Consider the following 17736-nt stretch of genomic DNA (forward strand, 5'->3'; position numbering starts at 1 on the left):
TTTTTCTGTTTTCCCTGCTTCTGAAGAAAGGCTTGGACCAAGGGCCCCTACAGAAGACACACTGAAACTTTTCCTAAATCAGGTACAATCACTGTGGGCTCTCTTCTTTTCCATTAGAGCTAAGACATGGATTGTGAGATAGACATGGTCTAACTCCTCCTCGGTCTGGTGAACTCTAGTGGTATGAAATCAGTCCAGATAGTGAACAGGTGGTTTGGCTTCTCCAAGGAGCTTCAGTTTGGTAGCATTTCACCTGGGCTTCTCAAGCTTGCCTAACTTACTGACTTTCAGATATTAGGCATATTACCTAGAGCACTACACCTGAGAACTAGAGGCCCTGGGAGGTTCGTCTACTTTTTTTTGGATAGGACTATTGCTATGTTGCCTAAGCTGGTTTTGAACTCCTGGCCTCAAGCTATCCTCCTGCCTCAGCCTCCTTAGGAGCTGAGATTACAGGCAGAAGTTCATCTTACCTCATCATTCTCAGTGTGGCCCAGATCTGTGGGATGGTTTTCGTTAGTCATGCTTATTACTGTGTTATCTTAAAGATCAGGAGTCATAACTTACTTGCCAAATCCAATTTCCTCCACCCATTTTTCATTTTCCTTGGTATCTTGTGGTAGGTGACCCTGTTGGGAAGACCCTATCCTGATTCTCCCCCTTCCTCTCAGTGTGATGCTTCAATCTCCTTGGCAGTTCCTGTTTTTTCCTACCTCTGACCATGGATGTGACCCTAAATTTTGCTCTTGATCTTCTTGTCTTCTCTCCCCTCACATTATCCTTTGGTAAATTTACCAACCACTGCTTTATATATCACCTTCATATAAATGACTCCTGAACCTGTATCTCAAGTCCCATGGTTTTCCATGACAACAATATCCAAGTCCGTAGGATTCCACTGAAAATGTGACAGGTGAAAAAAATATTAGAGGAAGACATCAGAGTGACAGTTTAATAGCTGAGGTCATAGAATTGAATCGTGGTGGAGAGCTTAGTAATGTGCCCTAACCTTCCTTCCCCTTCCTTTTCTTCTATCACCTCACAGCTTTTCACCAGCCAAACTGCTCTCCCGTAAGCTGCTCCTTCCTCCTGACCCCATGCCCACAATTGTTCACTTCGTTTCCTTCCTGAAATGCACACTCCTCCTCCCCTTGCCTTTATCTCTCAAAACCCTACCCTAATTTAGTGCACATGAAATACTGGTGTCTCTCTTCTAGTTCCTTAAAAAGAAAAGTAGAGAGAAGCACCATTAGTCAAAGGGGCACCAGGATAGCCAAGAGGGTGGGACTCTAATAGGTCAGCATTCTCAGGGGTCTCAGTGAACCTGCCCATAGATTTTTCTTTCCTTTTCTTTTCTTTTTTTTTTTTTTTTTTTGAGATGGAGTCTCGCTCTTGTCACCCAGGCTGGAGTGCACTGGTGTGATCTCAGCTCACTGCAACCTCCACCTCCCGAGTTCAAGCGATTCTCCTGCCTCAGCCTCCCAAGTAGCTGGGATTACAGGCACCCACCACCATGCCTGGCTAATTTTTTTTGTATTTTTAATAGAGACAGGGTCTCACCATGTTGGCCAGGCTGGTCTCAAACTCCTGACCTCAGGTGATCCACCCGCCTTGGCCTCCCAAAGTCCTGGGATTACAGGTGTGAGCCAACACACCCAGCCCCTGCCCATAGATTTAAGGAGAAAAAGGCAAAGAATCTACCCCCACCCCGTGACTTCTTTTCATGATCTACCTCTCCACACTCAATATTTAATAAAATCCAAAATATCTTTAGCTGACCATATGTCAAAAGTTAAGTATTATGTAGGAGGAAATTCAATGAAATCTTTAAACCATTTGTTCAAAAAAAAACCACTCCAAAACAAGTCCAAATGTTTGTTAGTAATTTAAGAGGCATAGCAGATTTGGGCCCTGTTAAACTTCCTTACACAATGACTTATTTTAGGCATTATTACAACTTTTGGTTTAAAGGACAACTATTTTTATGGACATTATGAATTATATGCTGTCTCTTACCATTTATTCTATTTGCCCTCCACTTTTTCTACCCTGCCCACTCATATGATTGGAATAGTCACATGGTTTTACAATTCTCTCTTGCTCTGGTCAAATTTTGGTTAGAATTTAATATTAAATGTAAGTATGCTGGAAATATTTTAAATTTTTTTCTAATTTTGTATTTTTTTCTATTATTTAAATATCTTGAAGAAAAAAATGAGAAAGTGTGCTGGTGAATAGCATTGCATGGATTCTAATAAACACTCCACAAATGTCTCTTTTAAATTGATTATTAATCATCAGGGATACTGGACAAAGATGCTAGTGGCACATGGTGCTCTATTTTTAGGTCTCCTAAAACTAATCCTTTGATTAGTTGACTAAGCTGTTTTTATTAGTTGAGCAGAAAAATCCATATTGTGTGGATATTTAAATACTTGCATTTAACTTTTTACACAGTGGCTTATAAAACCATCGTGATATCAGTAAAATTACACAGTCCCCAAACTCAAGTCCCAGTGATACAATGTCTGGTCATGAGAATGAGGCCACACTTCTGAGCTTGATACTGAAGCAAATCAATTATAGTCATGCTGCCCCCAACCCAGTGGCCGGGCGGTGGAGCAGGGAATTGGGACACTCAAGCCATGAGTCTGTGCTCCATGGCGCCATGCTGCCCCATGACCACCAGCCATCTGCCTAGCTGGCAGATTTTATAAGAGGCCAAACTCACTCTCATTGCTAGTGAAACAATCCCACAATTATATCGTCCTGAGAGTCCGTCAGTTATCACATCTCTGCATATAAACAATGGATTATTAGGACAATTTAATAAGGCATTAGCACACTTGAAATCCTGATTCTCATTCTTTTCTTGTGAATGAAAGCATGTTCTGTATCCAAACTGTAAGTAGGGACCCCTCCCGCACACTCTAATTATGGGTCATCAACCTTTCAAAAGTGGAGTGTCAAGTGTCTGACCCTTATTTTAAGTGAGATGATGTATGGGAAGTGCCTGGCCACAAGCATATCATAGAGACCTGGAAAATGGCAACACTCATTCCTGTGATTAATTCCAAGGGTTCCTATTGACTCCTCTGAGGTTCTGCAGATGGATGTTGTGGGAGTCCTTATGCCACCAAAAATTGACCAACCCATTTTCCTCTGGGCCTTGTACTTCTCCTTCATTGCCTTGTCACAATTTTAAGGCTATCTCTGATTCTTGGGCAATTCCAAGGTCAGCACTGCCAGGAAGTCACAGCGTAGGCCTACTCCCTTAAATCAGCCTCCTTTGCTAAACCATGAGCTCCATTCAGGGCTGCCCCCTTGTTGGCCAAGTTCCCCTTCTTATTTCCTGGGGCCTAGGACAGTCCTAGCATTAGTACACAGTACCTTGGCTCCTCATCCAGCCCACATCTTCTCAACCCTCTGATTGCTGCTAGAAACAAAAGCAGTTCTCATGAATTTAAGGTTACTTGACTTATCCTCTTCTAGGTCATATAAGGTACTTCACTGTGGGACAGTGATTTGGCTAAGACTGAGTTTCTCTCCCACACAGTACCTCATGGGAGACACTGGAGAGCCTTCTCTTTTGTGCACTCAAAAAACACGTCCTTTCCTCACAAGGGACAGTCAAGCTGCTTAGGTAGTCACAGAATTTTCTGGAAAGAGGAAGTTCTATAAACGACCATCTCATTTTACAGGGTTCAGTAAACATACTGCAAACACTAATAGCTATTAGTTAATGTCCTCAGACGCATTACATAGTCCGGGGTTATTTTCACTCCTCTTATTTTAAAGTAATAAAGAGTCTCTAGGATAATTTTAATTGACTTTTCTATTTTTCATCTTTACCTAACCACAGACAAAAGGGAGCCAACAGTTCCTGTATAAAACTTTTCGTTGCCAAATACCATTGGGTCTTTCTGATTGTGCGGTGCACACCCATTGTTAATTACCCTGATTGTTATCCCTAATGAGTGAGGCTGGGTCTGAAGCTTGGGAAATCCCCATTTTCAAGACAGACAGGAAATCACAGCCTGGGCTTTAATTGATCTGGAGATTTCTTCTCACCTTCCTGGCGCCCTCCTTTACATTTAGATGCACCCAACCTCCATGTGGGTACAAGTGACAGTAGAAGAGCTTCAGCGAAAGTGAGAAGCTGTTTTCCCTGCAATCATTTGGAAAATATAGAATTTGGAAGTGGAAAATGATTTAGAGTTCTATTATTTCATCTATCTTCTTTACTTTGGGTTTCTTCTTCACTTCTAAATTTTCTTTAAATTTTTTTAAATTTTTAATGTTTGTGGGTACATAGTAGGTGTTTATATTTATGGGATACAGGAGATGTTTTGATACAGCCATGGAATGTGGGATAAGCACATCCTAAGGAATGGGGCATCCGTCCCCTCACACATTTATCCTTTGACTTACAAACAATCCAATTATACTCTTTAAGTTATTTTAAAATGTACAATTGTTATTATTGACTATGATTACCCTGTTCTGCTATCAAATAGTAGGTCTTACTTATTCTATTTCATTTTGCCAGTAAAGAAAATGTAGCCCAGGGTGGCTACGTGATGAGGCTAAACTAGGACCAGGATCCAGAAGGATAAGCTGGGAGCTGGAGTTCTCCAGACAAAGCCCAAGCAAGGGTCCTTCTGCCACCGGGTTCTACTGTGCAACTCCAAGCTTATGTGAGGCACAATCTATGGGGAGAAATAATAGTTAATAATCCTTTTGTATACTTTGACTGGAAGCTTTGGAACCTCTAAGACATCTTTTAAAAGTAGAAATAAGGAGAGGAAAAGAGATAAGTACTTAATTTAGATGTTAGATACAGCTTCGTAGCCATACCATAATTCTTCTTGATTTTATTTAGTTAAATGATGACCAAATTGCCATCATGGGTGATTTTTATGAAGGGTTCAATGCCCTAATTGTCTTGGTTTTTTATAACAGCCTGATTCCCACTGACTCCCTATGTTTTGACAAAACTCATACACAGTTATAGATGAAAAGGCAGACAACATGAAATCAGGAAGTGTTAAGGGTGCTACACTGAGAATCTCTTGTAAAGGGATAATTGAGGACCTGCTTCCAAGCTGAACTCCTGACCCCAGGGGCTAGAACATCAAGGACAGAGATAACCTCAATCTGGGGTATTTGAGCAATGGTCGACCCTGCTGGGAGAAATGGATCCTCATCTAAGCACCCATGAGCATGCGATCATCCTGGCAATGATTCAGAATATCAACCAACTGGCATGCCTCTTACAGATGTGCCCTTCGGAAAAGGGTTCTTTGTTTATACCTAAGATTTTACTGCTTTCCAACATCTCAGCATTCCTTCAAAATTAACCTTCTCCTTCTCTTTATTTATTATTGACATTAATATCAACCACACCAAAGTTATCAAAGTTGTTAATTTTGCTAATATTAATTTAAGCCACATTCAGTACTCTTATTAAACCAATGTTGGTTATAAACAATGTCCTGTCTAAATATCATGTGTGGTTGTGTTTGAAACAGAAGACATTGGTTAAAATATCAGCTGTGTGTCCTTGGGAATAACTCTTCAGTTTTCAGAGTCTCATTGCAAAATGAGAATAATGACACCTATTCCATAAGGCTTTTGTTTCTTAATGATGCTACAGATAGTGTGTTCATTGTACAAAACAGTTTTTGAAGAGCAATGTATCTTACATTTTAAAAGAAACAGAGGGCTGGGCACAGTGGCTCAGGCTTGTAATCCCAGCACTTTGGGAGGCCGAGGCGGGCGGATCACGAGGTCAGGAGATCGAGACCACGGTGAAACCCCGTCTCTACTAAAAATACAAAAAAATTAGCCAGGCGTGGTGGCAGGCGCCGGTAGTCCCAGCTACTCGGAGAGGCTGAGGCAGGAGAATGGTGTGAACCTGGGAGGCGGAGCTTGCAGTGAGCCGAGATTGCGCCACTGCACTCCAGCCTGGGCGACAGAGCGAGACTCTGTCTCAAAAAAAAAAAAAAAAAAACAGAGGCATTGCCAGTAGGCACTGTGCCAATTAAAGTCACAAATTATTTCAAATTTTAAATTAGAATTAGTCATTTGAGAAATTTGCACTTTACCGATATTTTAGAGTTTATAATAATAAAAATTAAGAATTTTTTTCTTTTGAAAAATCTCAACCTGTAAAGAAGTTTTAAACATCTGACAAACTTCACAGGGCTTTTGAGGTAATCAAATGAAACAATATACTTATTTTTTAGGTGGCTAGATAGATGTTCATGCATCAAATTTCAAATAATCCCCAAAGTTTTGAATTCTCAATTCTTAGGATAATACTTTACTTTGGCCTCTTTCATGAAAATTTACTAAGGTTTTACTAGAATCATTATCAGGATTTTTTCCAAGGGGACATGCTACCCTGTAAAATATTTCACAATTATACTTAGATGCTACCTGAGTAGATCAAATAAAGACCTGTAGAGGAATTACCCTTTCTTCAAATGTTTTCAGTGGGAACAGCTATGAACAAAAAATTTTAGCAAGTGCTAAAAGAGAATACAGCTTCAGACCTTTTCTTTATAAAAGGATCTGTCTGAAATCTTTGAGAAATGGTCAGGAAAAAGCCGAACATTCAGACTGTTGTTATTTAAAAACTTCTGCACATGTATCCCAGAACTTAAAGTATATTAAAAAAAAAACTCTATCAGAAAATCATAAATGTGTCATTGCTGTAGCACTTAAGTTTTGCCTACAAAAGGATCAAACAGATATGTTACAGAGAGTCATGAGCAACTTATGAATCTTTGAACATATGTGTTTAATGGAGAAGGTGGGAGACCATTCTTGGATATACAGTGATGCTATTTAATAAATCAATGGATTTTACAAAGTAGGCACAGGACCCTTTCCGGTTTCAACTTGTGGAGGTCAAGATCTCCACTGAATTCGGATATAGAACCTGATATACCAAGAGCACTTTTCACAGCTTGCTTCAGTGTGACTGCTTGGTTTACCTAGCAGCTTCTACTACCTGGGTCATGGGCTATGTCTAGATAACCAACCCCTACCACAGCTGAAGGGCATGGATGTAGGTATACTCAGAGTCTGATGGATGTTCTGGCCTCCCTTAGGGGAGAAGGAAGAATATTGGTCAACTCGTTGGGAAATTTCTTACCAGATGTGAAGAACAATCAGAGTTCCCCAACCCACCCATATCCAAACAGAGTATATATCAATTACAGAATATATCAGGACTATGTCTCAGCCCTCTAAGCCTACTAGTCAGTTCTCAATTTCCTACCCTTAAAAAAAGACAAAATGGATGGAGAAAAAATGAAAAGGCTGACTCTAAAACTGTCAAGGGAGTGTAAAGAAACTCCAAAATAATAGTACAATTTCTTTTGAGAATTAGTGAGCATATGATGCATATAATACTGTGTAAAGGGGCCTTACATATACTTGCTGGCTCTTCTTATCTCTAGTGAGAATTCTGTTTTGCAATAAGAGAAACTCAAGTGTCAAGAGACAAACATGTTCAAGGTCATATAGTACCGAATACATGATGCAAGTTGCTGGGAAGGCATTCCAGTGATGGTGACATTTCCAGTTATTTCTGTGTCATGCGTAACTGTTTTCTCCAGGCCTCAGTAGCTTGGGAGGTAAATGGAGACACATTATATAGGATTGCCAGATAAAATACAGAACATCCAGTTATATTTGAATTTCAGAGAAACAACAAGTAATTTTTTACTATAAGTATACTCATAGTAAAGTAAGTAGGACATGCTTATATTACAAAATTACTTGTTGTTTCTCTGAAATTCGAATGTAACTAGATGTTCTTTATTTTTACTTGCTAAATTTGACAACTCTACGTTAGCAACTGTATTTCTCTGATTCTGTTTTCATCTGTTATTAAAGAATCTCTAATCTCTCTTAAGAATCTTTCTTGTCCATGGGAAGACTGAGATATCTTCCCACTGACTTTACCCATATTTTAAATTAGACTTTATAATAATAAAAATTAAGAATTTTTTTCTTTTGAAAAATCTCAACCTGTAAAGAAGTTTTAAACATCTGACAAACTTCATAAGGCTTTTGAGGTAATCAAATGAAACAATATACTTATTTTTTAGGTGGCTAGATAGACGTTCATGCATAAAATTTCAAATAATCTCCAAAGTTTTGAATTCTCAATTCTTAGGATAATACTTTACTTTGGCCTCTTTCATGAAAATTTACTAAGGTTTTACTAGAATCATTATCGGGATTTTTTCCAAGGGTGCACACAAACATCACTTTCTTAGCAGCTTCCAATTTCTTCTCTCCTGCTTTGGCTTTTGCTTTTTGAGACCATGTCTTCTGGTGAATCTTCTGATACCCGGGAGGATCCATGAATGCACCCTCATGATGCATTATTTTCCTCTGAAGCTGCTCCAGTTGCATTGTTCCAGTGCCAAACTGGGGATTCAGGACTGGTGGCTTTTGATTATCAATGGCTTTCTTCAATATGTGACATAGTAAGTGACAGCAAGAGCCTTGGTGTCAGAGAGATGAGAAATCTGGACCTGGTTTCATCACCTTCTAGCTGTGTAACCTTAAGCAGCTTTCTTCATCTCAATAGGCGTCAGTTTCTCATGGTAAAACAAGATACCACCTACGGCTATACCTACTTTAAATTATTATTCAAGAATTATTATTACTATTTATGATTATTATTTGAGGATTAAATCAGATAATACATAAAGATAGTACAGCATTTAGCGCCATGTAACTTTAAGTATTAAAGATAAATTATCTTGAAGAAATAAAGTAATCTAAAAGCACATAGATGTAAGATTAGTTTAATAAATAACAGTACGTTCACACAAAGTAGTTTTCTAAATGGAGTTTAAAAATTTAAAATGATCTCTGTGAACTTCTATGGAATTATTTCTAAGATATATTGGTAAATTGGGGGAAAAGGCAAGTACCAAAAAGAGTATATATTTTATAGTGCCTTTTGCATGATAAATAAAGGGAAGTAAGAGGCAGAACCTCTCCCTCCAAGAGGAAACAAGAAAAATTATGCAGGGCACGGCCAAGATGGCCGACTAGAAGCAGCTAGGGTGCATGGTTCTCACAGAGAGGAATGAAAGGGGCGACAGCACCTTCAACTGAAACATCCAGGTACTCGCATTGGAAATAATAAAGGAAACAACCCAAAGAGAACGGAGAAAAGCAAGGCAGGATGATGGCCCACCTGGGAGTGACACGGAGGCAAGGGAACCTCCCCTGCCCAGGGAAGTGGCGAGAGAATGTGCCACCCTGGGAAACCATGCTTCTCCCACGGATCTTTGCAACCCTCAGGTCAGGAGATCCCCTCAGAAGCCACTCCACCAGGGCCTTCAGTCCGGCACAGAGACCTATGTGGAGTCTCGCCGAGCAGCCACTCAGGCATATGTGGAGACCTAGAGCTTTCGATACTCCGGCTCCTGGCTTCCCAGCAAAAGTAACTGCAACTCTAGCAAAGCGGGAGAATAGACCCCCGTACATAACCCTATGAAAGAGGCTGAATCCAGGGAGTCCAGCAGTAACTTCCATGGCACCTCACAGGATAAGAGCCACTGGCTTGGAATTTCAGCCACCAGCAGCAGTACTGCGCCTCCCTGGGACAGAGGTCCCTGGGGCGGGGGGAGCACCATCTTTACTCTTTGGGCGACTCAGCCATTCTACCCTACAAACTTTGGAGAGTCCAAACTGATGGAGGGAGGAAGGGATCCCCCAGCACAGCACAGCTGCTCTACCCAAACTTGGCCCCACTGCATTTTTAAGTGGGTCCTGGATCTGTTCCTCCTCACTGGGCTTGACCTCCCAACTGTGGCCTCCAGCCACCTCCACTAGTCTTCTCCAGCTGACAGACATTTGAATTCTTCCTGGGACAGAACTCCCAGAGGGACAGGTGGGCTGCCATCTTTGCTGTTTGGACGACTTAGCCGTTCCAGCCTACAGGCTTTGGAGAACCCAAGTCGACCAGGGCAGAAGCAGCACCCCAGCACAACACAGCTGCTCTACAAAAGCTTCTTTAATTGGGTCCCTGATCCCTTTTCTCCTCACTGGGTGGAACCTCCTAACCAGGGCCTCCAGCCACCCCTGCTGGTATTCTCTGGCTAACAGAAATTCGAATTCTCCCTGGGACAGAGCTTCCAGAGGGAGGGGCAGGCCACCAACTTTGCTGTTTGGGCAACTCAGCCATTCCACCCTGCAGGCTTTGGAGTGTCCAAACTGATGGAGGGAGGAAGGGATCCCCCAACACAGCACAGATGCTCAACGAAAGCATGGCCAGACTGCTTCTTTAAGTGGGACCCTGATCCCGTTCCTCCTGACTGACTGGGCAAGACCTCCCAACCAGGGTCTCCAGCCACCATGTACAGGTGTGTTCGGGCCAGCAACAGGTCCGTACCTCCCTGGGATGGAGCTCCCAAAGGAAGGGGCGGGCTGCCATCTTTGCTGTTTCACAGCCTTCACTGGTGATACCTCCAGGTACTGGAAAATCCGAGGTGACTAGGGACTGGAGTGGACCCCCAGCAAACCACAACAGCCCTATGGAAAGGTGGCCAGACTGTTAAAAGAAAAAAACCCTCCATCCAAAGGTCAGCAACCTCAAAGATTGAAGGTAAATAAGCCCGCACAAATTTGAAAAAGAATCAGTGCAAGAATGCTGAAAACACAAAAAGTCAGCATGCCCTCTTTTCTCTAGATGACCGCATCACCTCTCCAGCAAGGGTTCAGAAGCAGGATGAGGCTGAGATGGCTGAAATGACAGAAGTAGAATTCAGAATATGGATATGATTAAATTGCCAAGAGTAATTGCAACAAAAGCAAAAGTTGACAAATGGGATCTAATTAAACTAAAGAGCTTCTGCACAGCAAAAGAAACTATCATCAGAGTGAACAGGCAACCTACAGAGTGGGAGAAAATTTTTTCAACCTATCCATCTGACAAAGGCCTAATATGCAGAATCTACAAGGAACTTAAATTTACAAGAAAGAAAAATCAATCTCATTAAAAAGTGGGCAATCTCATTACTGGGTATATAGTCAAAAGAAAGTAAATTGTTCTACCAAAGACACATGCACTCGTGTGTTCATTACAGCATTATTCACAATAGCGAAGACATGAAATAAACCCAGGTGCCCATCAATGATGGATTGGATAAAGAAAATGTGGTGCAATCAAAAAGCTCATCCACCACAGTGAAGTAGGCTTCATCCCTGGGATGCAAGTTTGATTCAACATATGCATATCAATAAATGTGATTCATCACATAAACGAAACTAAAAACAAAAAGCACATGATTATCTTAATAGATGAAGAAAAGATTTTTGATAAAATTCAACATTCATTTATGTTTAAAACTCCCAATAAACTGGATATTGAAAAAATATACCTCAAAATGATAAGAGCCAGCTATGACAAACCCACGGCCAACACCATACTAAATGTAAAAAAGCTGGAAGCATTCCCCTTGAAAACAGGCAAAAAACAAGGATGCCCTCTCTCACCACTCCTATTCAACATAGTACTGGAAGAGGAGGTCAAGCTATCCCTGTTTGCAGATGACATGATCCTATATCTAGAAAACCTCATTGTCTCAGCCCTAAAACTTCTGAAGCTGATAAACAACTTCAGCAAAGTCTCAGGATACAAAATTAATATGCAAAAATCACTAGCATTCCTGTACACCAACAACAATCAAGCCAAGAGCCAAATCAGGAATGAACCCCCATTCACAATTGCCACAAAAAGATTAAAATACCGAGGAATATGGCTAATTGGGGGAGGCGAAAGATCTCTACATGGAGAACTACAAACCTCTGTTCAAAGAAATCAGAGATGACACGAACAAAGAAAACCTTTCCATGCTTATGGATAGGAAGAATCAATATCAGTAAAATGGCCATACTGCCCAAAGCAATTTATACATTTGACACTATTTTCATTAAACTACCATTGACATTCTTCACAGAACAGGTAAAGACTATTTTTAAAGTCATGTGGAACCAAAAAAGAGCCTCAATAGCCAAGGCAATCCTAACCAAAAAGAACAAAGCTAGAGGCATCACACTACCTGACTTCAAACTATGTTACAGGGCTATAGAAACAAAAACAGCAGGCACTTGTACAAGAACAGACACATAAACCAGTGGAACAGAATAGAGACCCCAGAAATAAGACTGCACACCTAAAATGATCTTATCTTCAACAAACCTGACCAAAACAAGCAATGGGGAAAGGATTCCCTATTCCATAAATGGTGCTGGGATATCCGGCTAGCCATATGCAGAAGATTGAAACTGGACCTCTTCCTTACACCATATACAAAAATTAACTCAAGATGGATTAAAGACAAATGTAAAACCCAAAATTATAAAAACCCTGTAAGACAACTTAGGCAATACCATTCAGGACATAGGCATGGGGAAAAATTTCATGACGAAAACACCAAAAACAATTGCCACAAAAGCTAAAATTGATAAATGAGATGTAATTAAACTAAAGAGCTTCTGCATATCAAAATAAACTATCAACAAAGTAAACACACAACCTACAGAATGGGAGAAAATTTTTGCAAACTATGCATTCAACAAAGGTCTAATATCCAGTATCTATAAGGAACTTAAATTTACAACAAACAAACAAACCCATTAAAAAGTGGGTAAAGGACATGAACAAACACTTTTCAAAAGAATACATACACGTGGCCAAAATAATTAGAAAAAAAGCTTAACATCACTGATCATTAGAGAAATGCAAATCAAAACCACAATGAGATACCATCTCGTGCCAGTCAGAATGGTAATTATTACAAAGTCAAGAAACAACAGATGCTGTGGAGAAATAGGAACACTTTTACACTGTTGGTGGGAATGTAAAGGAGTTCAACCATTGTGGAAGACAGTGTGGCAATTCCTCAAAGACCTAGAACCAGAAATACCATTTGACCCAGTAATCCCATTACTGGGTATATACCCAAAGGAATAGAAATCATTCTGTTATAAAGACACATGAACACACATATTCGTTGCAGCACTATTCACAATAGCAAAGACATGGAATCAACCTAAATGCTCATGTGTGATAGACTGAATAAAGACAATGTGGTACATATACACTATGGAATATAATGCAACCATAAAAAAGACTGAGATCATGTCCTTTGTTGGGACATGGATAAAACTTGTGGCCATTATCCTCAGCAAACTGACACAGGAACAGAAAACCAAATACTGCATGATTTCACTTATAACTGGAAGCTAAATGATGAGAACATATGAACACAGAGAGGTGAACAACACACACTGGTGCCTTTCAGAGGTTGGAGGGTGGAAGGAGGGAGGGGATCAGATAAACAACTAATGGGTATTAGGCCTAATACCTGGTTGATGAAATAATCTGTACAACAAACCCCCATGACATGAGGTTACCTATGTGTTATCTATGAAATAAACCTGGGCTTGTACCTCTGAACTTAGAATGAAAGTTCTAAAAAAAGAAACATAAAAAATTGTTGAAATCAATATTTTCAGAACTCTGGAAATTAAGCAAAGTCTTAATTTTTTTAAAAGGCTGAATTAAGCAAAGTCCTATTTTTTTAAAAGGCTGAATCTCAGTAAAAACAGCAAGATTTGTGGCATTTTAACCTGCTGTAGTCCCATCTCCCTCTCCTCAGCTCTGGAATAGCCTTGCAAGACCAGTAGTTTCATAACCCTGGTACCCATGAAAACCAGCAACCTAATAGCCAATGGAAAGGATCAAATGGCTTTGGGGCGCCTCAAAAAGAGAAAATATTTGACCTCTATGAAAGTTCCCCAGAGAAACTCTGTTTGTAGGCCTTGTCAATATTTGACCTGATGCAAAACTTGTTCAGTCTGAAAAGCCTGATCTCAAGGACATATATCAAAAACAATCAGTGCAGTTATCTAAAGTCACAGCTGTCTGTAGCAATGATACCAGTTGAGGCCAAAATAAAATAAAATAAAATAAAATAAAGTAAATGTAAGGGATCTGGGAAATGAGATATTCAAAGCACCAACATATTCCTGGGGTGTAGAAGACCAAGCACATATGTGAGGCTGTGTACATGGCCAGGAAAGCACTGAGAAGGCCCTAATCTCTTATCTCTGGATGACCTTGAGGTCTAACACATACAGGCAATGAAGGCTATGGCATTGAAGGTGTGACCCAACACACACAGAGTCCCTTGATAAATGGTAGGAGACTTATTGGTTCAAGGCATTTAAGGAAATCTCTGTCAAATCAATAATTGATCATCAAGAGAATTGAGCAGTCTTCAGTGGCTGCTCATAATGAGAAATTCAGACTTTACAGAGTAAGTTTAGAAAAGCTACTATACAAACAAATAGTAACAACTACAAAGAAACAGAAAAGAATGATCCGTACTCGGGGGGTGGGGGGGAAAGAAGTAGTCAATAGAGACTGTTCTTGAGTTAGCCCAGATGTTAGACTTACTAGACAGAAAGCGGCTTTTATAAGTATGTTCAAAGAACTAAAGAACCATGTTTTAAAAGTTAAAGAAAAGTATGAGAGCAATGTATCACCACATAGAGAATGTCAATAAAAATATAGAAATTATATTTAAATACCTGGAGTTGAAAAGTCAGTGATATGGTTTGGCTCTGTGTCCCCACCCTAATCTCATCTTGAATTGTACTCCCATAATTCCCACATGTTATGGGAGGGACCTGGTGGAAGATAAGTGAGTCATGGGGGCAGTTTCCCCCATACTGTTCTCATGATTGTGAATAAGTCTCACGAGAGCTGATGGTTTTATCAGCGGTTTCTGCTTTTACATCTTCCTCATTCTTTCTTTGCCTGCTGCCATCCATGTAAGATGGGACTTGCTCCTCCTTGCCTTCTGCCATGATTGTGAGGCTTCCTCAGCCATGTGGAACTGTAAGTCCAATTAAACCTCTTTCTTTTGTAAATTGCCCAGTTTTGGGTATGTCTTTATCAGCAGCGTGAGAATGGACAAATATAATCAGTAACTAAAACAAAACATTTGGTAGAGAAGCTCAATAACAACTTTGAGTCTGCAAAAGAAAGAATTAGCAAACTTGAAGATAGGTCATTTGGGATTACCTAGTTTGAAGAATAGAAAGAAAAATGAATAGATTCTCAGAGATTTGTGAAACAAATATTTTATACCATTAAGGGTGCCAACACATTCATAGTAGGAATTCCAGAGAAGAGGAGAAAGAAAAAGGAGAAGAAAAAGATATTTTTTAAATGATGGCTGAAAATTTAGCAAATTTAATGAACTGCATTAATCTGCATATGCAAAAAGCTGAACAAGCTCCAAGTAGGATAAGCTAAAAGAAATTCTCATCTATATACATCATAATAAAATTGCCAAAACCAAAGACAGGAATCTTCAGAGCGCCAAGAGAAAGGTGAGTCATCACTTATAAGAGCTCCTCAATAAGATTAACAATTGACTTCTTATCAGAAACCATGGAAGCCAGAAGGCATAAGGATGATCCATTTAAATGTGCTGGGGGTCGGGGGAGGGGGAACCCCTTAGTTAACCAAAAATTTCATATCCTTCAAAAATAAAGCAAACACTGTGATATTACATAGAAAAAATAACAGAATTTGTTGCTAAAATACATTCCTTATAAGAAATAGTAGGAAGTTCTTCAGGCTGAAATGAGAGAATGCTAGATGGTAATGTGAATCCACATGAAGTAATAAAGAGCATCAATAAGGATAACTACATGGGTACATATAAAACTGTAAATATATTTTGGAAAAACTTTTCCTATCTGGTTTGAATAACACTAGGAAAGCAACTCACAAAAACTTGGCAAAAGAAAGAACAATGGAATTTAAATGGTACATTAGAACATATCTATTTGAGACAAAAAATGCAGTAATGAAAAAATAGAGAACAAAAATGACCTAAGACATGTAGACATGTAACAAAGGGGCAGACATAAATCCTACCTTCTAATTAATTACAATAATGTAACTATTTGTTACATTAAGTGTAAATGGAATAGGTGCTCTAGTGAAAAGCAGATATTGGCACAATGGATTTTAAAAGCAAGCATACAAGCAAACAAAACATATTCCAACTATAAACCACATACAAGAAATATAGTTTAGATTTAAGACACAAATAGATTGAAAGTAAAATAATGAGAAAAGATATACCATGCACACAAAAACCAATAGACAACTTGACTGGCTATGCTTATATCAGACAAAATAAATTTTGAGACAAAGTTGTTACTAGAGGCAAAGAAGAACCTTTTTATAATAAAGAAAAGGTCAATTTATAAGGAAGATTAAATAAATATAAACATATATACACTTAACAAATTACCAAATTACATGAAGAAAAATTGTCAAAATTGAAAGGAGAAATAAGAAATTTAACAATAATAGTTGGAGATTTCAATCCATCATGTTCAATAATTGATAGAATAACTAGGCAAAATATCAACAAAGAAACATGAAAGTTGAACAGCACTATAGACCAAATAGTCAACCTAACAGCCATCTCTAAGTTACTCTATTAAATAGTATCAGAAGATACTTTCTTACCAGTAATGCATGAAACATTCTCCAGGATAGACCATATGCTAGGCCATAATATAAGCAACAAGAAATTTAAAAGAATTGAAATCATGCGAAGTATTTTTTAACTATAATGAAACATAACTAAAAATCAATAAGAAAAGGAAAATTGGGAACTTCACAAATATGTGGAAATTAAAGAACACACTCTTTCATAACCAATGAGTCAAAGAATAAATTACAAAGAAAATTTGAAAGTACTTTGAGATGACACTGCATACCAAATCTCTTTCTTTCAACTTTTATTTTAGGTTCAGGGGATACATGTGCAGGTTTGTTACATGAGTAAATTGTGTGTCCCTGAGGTTTGGTGTGCAAATGATTTTGTCACCCACGTAGTGAGCATACTGTACCTGATAGGTAGTTTTTCAACCCTCACTGTCCTCCCACCTTCCATCCTCAAGTAGGTTCCAGTGTCTACTGTTCACCTCTTTGTGTCCATATATACTGAATGTTTAGTTTCCAGTTATAAGTGAGAACATGTGGTATTTGTTTTTCTTTTCCAACATAGCAAAACTTAAGGGAATCAGCTAAAGCAGTGCATAGAGGGAAACTTATAGCTACAAATATCTATATTAAAAAAAGAGAGAGAGAATTGTCAAATAAATAACCTAATGTTCCACCTTAGGAAACCAAAAAAAGAAGAGTACACTAAACCTACAGCAAGCAGAAGGAAATAAATAATAAATATTAGAATAGAAACAAATGGAATAGAGCAGAAAAACAATAGAGAAAATCAATGAATTGAAAAGTTGGTTCTTTGAAAACATCAACAAAATTGACTCACATTCAGGTAAATGGATGGTAGGAGAGGGGTAGTGTGTGTTTGTGTGTGTGTGTGTGTGAGAGAGAGAGAGAGTGTGAGAGAGAGAGAGAGAGAGAAGACTCACTAAAATTTAGAATGAAAGAGGAGACATCACTACTGATCTTACAGAAATAAAATAATTATAAGGAATACTATGAACAACTGTATACTAACAAATTAGATAACCTATGTGGCATGGACAAAGTCCTAAAAAAACAGATTACCAAAAATGATCAAGAAAACATAGAAAATCTGAATAGATCTATAATAAGAGATTGAATTAGTAATTTCAATTCCTCAT

This window comes from Hylobates moloch, unplaced genomic scaffold (assembly GCF_009828535.3).
Source record: "Hylobates moloch isolate HMO894 unplaced genomic scaffold, HMol_V3 SCAFFOLD_5, whole genome shotgun sequence".
Lineage (NCBI taxonomy): Eukaryota > Metazoa > Chordata > Mammalia > Primates > Hylobatidae > Hylobates > Hylobates moloch.